Source organism: Lampetra fluviatilis, unplaced genomic scaffold (genome assembly GCF_964198595.1).
Source record: "Lampetra fluviatilis unplaced genomic scaffold, kcLamFluv1.1 SCAFFOLD_1388, whole genome shotgun sequence".
In the NCBI taxonomy this organism is placed as follows: domain Eukaryota; kingdom Metazoa; phylum Chordata; class Hyperoartia; order Petromyzontiformes; family Petromyzontidae; genus Lampetra; species Lampetra fluviatilis.
In genome coordinates, this window is record NW_027621551.1 from 10,001 (window position 1) to 18,194 (window position 8,194).

Below are 8,194 nucleotides of genomic sequence, written 5' to 3' on the forward strand. Positions count from 1 at the left end.
TGACTCATCATCATCAGCATCATCATCAGCAGTCAGGGAGCGGTTTCCACTTTCAGTTTCTCATCAGCAGCCCCAGAGTCGTAACAAATATAAGGAAGACGACGATTTAAAAAAAATTAAAACGCTAACTTTCGTGGGTAATCGGTAAAGATGTTAAGGGAAGTAATCGCAAAAGATAAAAACGAATGATAAACAAAAAATTCAAATTTATTTGCGAGATAAAAAAAATAAATTTAAAAGGAAAGCGGAGGGGAGAGAGTGCCATAAGCGGCCATTGAGGGCCTTAGTTCATCCATCGCTGTCTTTTAAAACTATTTAGCTTCTTTTAAAACGTAGAAATAAAACTTTAATATATATTTTAAAAAACACGTTAATAGCCGACGCTTTCGTTAAGAGAAAAAAGTTAAACATTAAACGGTAAAAAAAAAATTCCCTCAACACTTTCACAGCTCCCCTCTTTTGCCGCCAAATCGCTGTCAAACAACGTTAAGCGAAGCCACAATAATCGATTTGTTTATTGTTTAAATCGCGTCAAATATTAAACGTCGTTACCACCCCACTTAGTTTAGCGACATGTTAGTTTGTTTGTTAAGAAGCCGCGGCCAATTCGTCGCAAATAGCAACGGCGAACATCTTTATCGATTCGGGTATTTTACCTCAAAATTATACAAAACGCATTTTTATAAACACTTATTAAAACCTTATCGCAAGCGCGCGACCTGCCCTCACCTCTCTTGACGACGAACATCATGCCTCAGGCGACGGTTACGTTAGCTTTAAAAGCGTGGTAATTTACGAGAAGATTAATTTATAAGGAGTTTAAATTGTGTTTGTTACGAAACGCGGAGTTGTCTTTGCCGCCGTTGTCCGTCCGTGACTCCGTAGGAAGATTCCCGCCAAACAAAACCGCGTCACGTGGGCTGGTGGATGTGGGTGGGTACGCCGGAAACGGAAGTAATCGTCGAGATGACGAATCGAAAAGCAATCGGTTCGATTTCGATTCCTCTACGATGGAGAGGGGGAGGAGGGGGAGAAGGGGGGAGGGGAGGGGTGAAGGGGGAGGGAGAGAGGGGAGGGGGAGAAGGGGGGAGGGGGAGAGGGGAGGGGGGAAATGGGGGGGGAAATGGGGGGAGGGGAGAGGGTGGGGAGAGGGAGGAGGGGGGAGGGGAGAGGGTGGGGGGAGGGGAGAGGGTGGGGGGAGGGAGAGAGGGGGAGAAGGGGGGAGGGGAGGGGGAGAAGGGGGGAGGGGGAGAGGGGAGGGGGGAAATGGGGGGGAAATGGGGGGAGGGGAGAGGGTGGGGAGAGGGAGGGGAGGGGGAGAAGGGGGGAGGGGAGGGGGAGAAGGGGGGAGGGGGAGAGGGGAGGGGGGAAATGGGGGGGAAATGGGGGGAGGGGAGAGGGTGGGGGGAGGGAGAGAGGGGGAGAAGGGGGGACAGGGGGAGGGGGGAGAAAATGGGGGGAGGGGAGGGGCGAGAGGGGAGATGGGGGGAGGGGGAAGATGGGGGAGGGGAGGGGGGAAAGGGGGGAGGAGGGGAGGAAGGGGGGAGAGGGAGGGAGGAGGGGAGGGGCAATGGGGGAGGGGAGAGGGCGGGGGGAGGGGGAGGGAAAGAGGGGGTGAAGGGGGGAGGGGGAGAAGGGGGGAGGGGGAGAGGGGGACAGGGGGGGGGAGAGGGGAGGGGTAAATGGGGGGAGGGGGCGAGATGGGGAGAGGGGGGGAGGGCGGAGGGAGGGGGAACGGGGGGGAAGAAGGGAGGCGGGGAAATGGGGGAGGGGTGGGGGCGAGAGGGGAGTAGGGGGGAGGGAGACAGGGGGAACAGGGGGGAGGGGGAGAGGGGAGGGGGGAAATGGGGGAAGAGGAGAGGGCGGGGGGAGTGAAAGAGGGGGAGAAAGGGGGAGGGGGGAAGGGGGGAGAGGGGGAACAGGGGGGAGGGGGTGGGGAGAAATGGGGGGAGGCGGCGAGAGGGGAGATGAGGGGAGGGGGGAGATGGGGGGAGGGGGGAAGATGGGGGGAGGGGAGGGGGGGAGGGGGGAAGATGGGGGGAGGGGAGGGGGGGAGGGGGGAAGATGGGGGGAGGGGAGGGGGGAGAAGAAAGTTGAGGGGGTCAAAATCAGAAAATCTATGAAGCGCTTCGCTCACAGATGTCTAGTAGAAGCACGTTCAGACCGTCACAAACACAAACAATAGAACGCCAAATTATCTTCTTGGTTATTTCGGTAAAGGCATCACGTAGAATGGAAATCATAAAATAATAAAAATAAAACATAATAAAATAATTGTCACGACGTTTCGGCCACAACGCAAGCAGCCGTCCTCAGGTGGAGAACAGGTCTGTCGATAAGACAGCGTCTGAATGACTCTGTCTGAAAGCTTTAAATCGAAAAAAAAGATGATGTTGATGATGTTGATGATGTTAATGATGATGATGTTGATGATGATGTTGATGATGATGTTGATGTTAATGATGATGATGTTGATAATGATGATGATGTTGATGATGTTGATGTGAATGACGCTGTCTTATCGACAGACCTGTTCTTCACCTGAGGACGGCTGCTTGCGTTGTGGCCGAAACGTCGTGAGAATTGTATTTTATTATGTTTTATTTTTAATATTTTATTATTTCCCTTCTACGTGACTTTACCGAAAGAAACAGGAAGATGAATCCCTGCAGTCACGAAAGCTTTAAATCGAAATTTTATTACGTTCTATTTTTATTATTGTATTATGTTTTATTTTTATTATTTTATTACTTCCATTCTACGTGACTTTACCGAAAGAACCAAGAAGATGAATCCCTGCAGTCACGAAAGCTTTAAATCGAAAAAAACACCGAATTAAATCAAACAACATCAGTAACAGCAACAACAACAACTGGTGTTCTACCCTTGCTAGCAATGACACCAGGGGTTGTGTGTTTATTTGTTCAACAGACACCCGAATAGACGCCATCTGTCGCAAAGAAGCATGTCTCTGCGTGCACCAAACAACAACAACAACAACCGCCATTCGCCACCAAGTGGCGGTGACGTCACCACGACGCTTGTGCCAGGCTACGTGCACCTTGAGGCCACGTGAAGTGTCGAACGCCCGCCGGCAGGAGGTCACGGGGCAGACCCAGCAGGTGCCATGGGTTGACTGCTGTGCCAGGCTAGGTGCAGGAGGAGGAGGTCACGGGACAGACCCAGCAGGTGCCATGGGTTGACTGCTGTGCCAGGCTAGGTGCAGGAGGAGGTCACGGGGCAGACCCAGCAGGTGCCATGGGTTGACTGCTGTGCCAGGCTAGGTGCAGGAGGTCATGGGACAGACCCAGCAGGTGCCATGGGTTGACTGCTGTGCCAGGCTAGGTGCAGGAGGAGGAGGTCACGGGACAGACCCAGCAGGTGCCATGGGTTGACTGCTGTGCCAGGCTAGGTGCAGGAGGAGGAGGTCACGGGGCTGACCCAGCAGGTGCCACGGGTTGACTGCTGTGCCAGGCTAGGTGCAGGAGGAGGAGGTCACGGGACAGACCCAGCAGGTGCCATGGGTTGACTGCTGTGCCAGGCTAGGTGCAGGAGGAGGTCACGGGACAGACCCAGCAGGTGCCATGGGTTGACTGCTGTGCCAGGCTAGGTGCAGGAGGAGGTCACGGGATAGACCCAGCAGGTGCCATGGGTTGACTGCTGTGCCAGGCTAGGTGCAGGTGGAGGTCACGGGGCAGACCCAGCAGGTGCCATGGGTTGACTGCTGTGCCAGGCTAGGTGCAGGAGGTCATGGGACAGACCCAGCAGGTGCCATGGGTTGACTGCTGTGCCAGGCTAGGTGCAGGAGGAGGTCACGGGGCAGACCCAGCAGGTGCCATGGGTTGACTGCTGTGCCAGACTAGGTGCATGAGGAGGAGGTCACGGGACAGACCCAGCAGGTGCCATGGGTTGACTACTGTGCCAGGCTAGGTGCAGGAGGAGGAGGTCACGGGACAGACCCAGCAGGTGCCATGGGTTGACTGCTGTGCCAGACTAGGTGCATGAGGAGGAGGTCACGGGACAGACCCAGCAGGTGCCATGGGTTGACTACTGTGCCAGGCTAGGTGCAGGAGGAGGAGGTCACGGGGCAGACCCAGCAGGTGCCACGGGTTGACTGCTGTGCCAGGCTAGGTGCAGGAGGAGGAGATCACGGGACAGACCCAGCAGGTGCCATGGGTTGACTGCTGTGCCAGGCTAGGTGCAGGAGGAGGAGATCACGGGGCAGACCCTGCAGGTGCCATGGGTTGACTGCTGTGCCAGGCTAGGTGCAGGAGGAGGAGGTCACGGGGCAGACCCAGCAGGTGCCACGGGTTGACTGCTGTGCCAGGCTAGGTGCAGGAGGAGGAGGTCACGGGGCAGACCCAGCAGGTGCCACGGGTCGACTGACCGAGATGACCGAGATGACTGGCTGATGCACCACCTGTGCCCCCTACCGTGCCAACTTGCTGTGCTTTAGCCACCCGGCGCTCCGCTCGTTGTTGTGAGCGTCGCTCCTCCGCCCTCCGTTGTTGTTGGAGGGCGACTGCCTCCAACTGCCCAGTAGCGTCCTTCACGAGCCTCCTCCACTGAGGCCGATCTTGACACCGCTGGTACCAGTCATCGGCAAGTCCACTCAGCTCCACGTCCTCCTGTACCACATCACTCTATCACTTCTCTAGCCCGTGTCACTCACACACTCACCCACGCACTCACCCACTCACCACATCACTCCATCTCTTCTCCAGCCCGTGCCGCGCCCGTTTAGCCCCCTCGATCCGGCCGAACAAAAGCTGCTTAGGCATGCGGTGGCTGGGCATGCGGGCTACATGACCCAGCCAACGCAGCCTTGCCTGCCGGAGGAGCTCACTGATGGGACTTTGCCCAGATCTTTCAAGGATTTGTGAGCTCCTCACACAATCCAGCCTGCAGGTTAAACCCAGGATGGATCGTAGGCAGGCCAGCCTAAATGTTTCCAACCGGCGAAGATGCTCCACTAGGGGGGTCCACACTCACCCACACACTCACACACACATACGCACCCACACACTCACACACACTCACACACACCCACCCACACACTCACACACACTAACATACTAACACACTAACACACACACTCACACACACTCACACACTCACCCACTCACTCACACACACACACGCACCCACACACTCACACACACTCACACACACACACCCACACCCACCCACACACTCACACACACTCACACACTCACACACACTCACACACACTCACACACGCACACACTCACACACACCCACACACTCACACACATTCACACACACACACCCACACACTCACACACACTCACACACACTAACATACTAACACACTAACACACACACTCACACACACTCACACCCACACACTCACACACACGCACACACACGCACACACACTCACACACACTCACACACACGCACACACACACACACACCCACACACACTCACACGCACACACTCACACACACTAACATACTAACACACTAACACACACACTAACACACACACGCACACACACCACTCACACACACACACACACGCACCCACACACTCACACACACTCACACACACACACCCACACCCACCCACACACTCACACACACTCACACACTCACACACACTCACACACACTCACACACGCACACACTCACACACACCCACACACTCACACACATTCACACACACACACCCACACACTCACACACACTAACATACTAACACACTAACACACACACTCACACACACTCACACCCACACACTCACACACACGCACACACACGCACACACACTCACACACACTCACACACACGCACACACACACACACACCCACACACACTCACACGCACACACTCACACACACTAACATACTAACACACTAACACACACACTAACACACACACGCACACACACCACTCACACACACTCACACACATGCACACACACACCCACCCACACACACTCACACGCACCCACACACTCACACACACTAACATACTAACACACTAACACACACACCCACACACTCACACACACTCACACACACTCACCCACACACACACTCACACACACACATTCACATACACACTCACACACTCACACACACTCACACACACTCCCACACACACACACACCCACACACACCCACACACTCACACACACTCACCCACACACCCACACACTCACACACACTCACACACACGCACCCACACACACACACCCACTCACACACACTCACACACCCACACACTCACACACACTCACACACACTCACACACCCACACACTCACACACACTCACACACCCACACACTCACACACACTCACACACACTCACCCACACACCCACACACTCACACACACTCACCCACACACCCACACACACACTCACACACACTCACACACACGCACCCACACACACACACCCACACACTCACACACACTCACCCACACACCCACACACTCACACACACTCACACACTCACACACACTCACACACACACTCACACACACTCACACACACCCCCACACACCCACACACTCACACACACACACTCACACACACCCCCACACTCACACACACTCACACACACTCACCCACACACACACTCACACACACACATCACATACACACTCACACACTCACACACACTCACACACACTCCCACACACACACACACCCACACACACCCACACACTCACACACACTCACCCACACACCCACACACTCACACACACTCACCCACACACCCACACACTCACACACACTCACACACACACACGCACCCACACACACACACACACCCACACACTCACACACACTCACCCACACACCTACACACTCACACACACTCACACACACGCACCCACACACACACACTCACACACACACTCACACACACTCACACACACTCATCCACACCCCCACACACTCACACACACTCACCCACACACCCACACACTCACACACACTCACCCACACACCCACACACCCACACACACGCACACACTCACACACTCACACACACTCACACACTCACACACACCCACACACTCACACACACTCACACACACTCACACACACTCACACACACACTCACACACACACACGCACACACTCACACACTCACACACACTCACACACTCACACACACCCACACACTCACACACACTCACACACACTCACACACACACCCACACACCCACACACTCACACACACTCACACACCTCACACACACCCACACACTCACACACACTCACACACACTCACACACACTCACACACACACCCACACACTCACACACACACACACTCACACACACACTCACACACTCACACACACTCACACACACACACACACACACCCACACTCACACACACTCACACACACACTCACACACACCACACACACTCACACACACCCACACACTCACACACACTCACACACACCCACACACACCCACACACCCACACACTCACACACACCACACACTCACACACACCACACACTCACACACACTCACACACACTCACACACACACCCACACACTCACACACCTCACACACACTCCACACACCCACACACACGCACACACACCCACACACTCACACACACTCACCCACACACCCACACACACCCACACACTCACACACACTCACACACACACACGCACACTCACACACACTCACACACACTCACACACACACACACGCACACACTCACACTCACACACACCCCCACACACCCACACACACGCACACACACCCCACACACTCACACACACTCACCCACACACCCACACACACCCACACACTCACACACACTCACGCACACACACGCACACTCACACACACTCACACACACTCACACACACGCACACACTCACACTCACACACACCCCCACACACCCACACACTCACACACACCCCCACACACCCACACACTCACACACACACACTCACACACACACTCACCCACACACTCACACACCCACACACTCACACACACTCACACACACACACGCACACACTCACACACACACGAACAGGTGTGTGCGCGCGCGCCTGAAGATTACAATTGAAAACAGCTGCTCGTGTCTCACAGACAGAGGCGATGCTTCTGTCTCCTTGGAATCTGCGCTGAAGGTGAAACATTGGAGAGGGGAGTGGGGGGAGGGATGGGGGGGAGGGGG

General features: G+C 54.9%; 1 long non-coding RNA gene across 1 annotated transcript in view; it reads right to left on the minus strand.

The window, feature by feature from the left end:
• The window catches only part of LOC144955402 (uncharacterized), a 7,795-nt gene extending 2,936 nt beyond the window's left edge, over window positions 1–4,859 (minus strand). Inside the window, exons 1-2 of the long non-coding RNA XR_013641642.1 lie at window positions 4,701–4,859; window positions 730–1,005 (exon numbers count right to left, since the gene is read on the minus strand). This is a non-coding gene — a long non-coding RNA (uncharacterized LOC144955402). The remainder of the gene's footprint in view (window positions 1–729; window positions 1,006–4,700) is intronic.
• Between the last annotated feature and the right edge of the window lie 3,335 nt (window positions 4,860–8,194).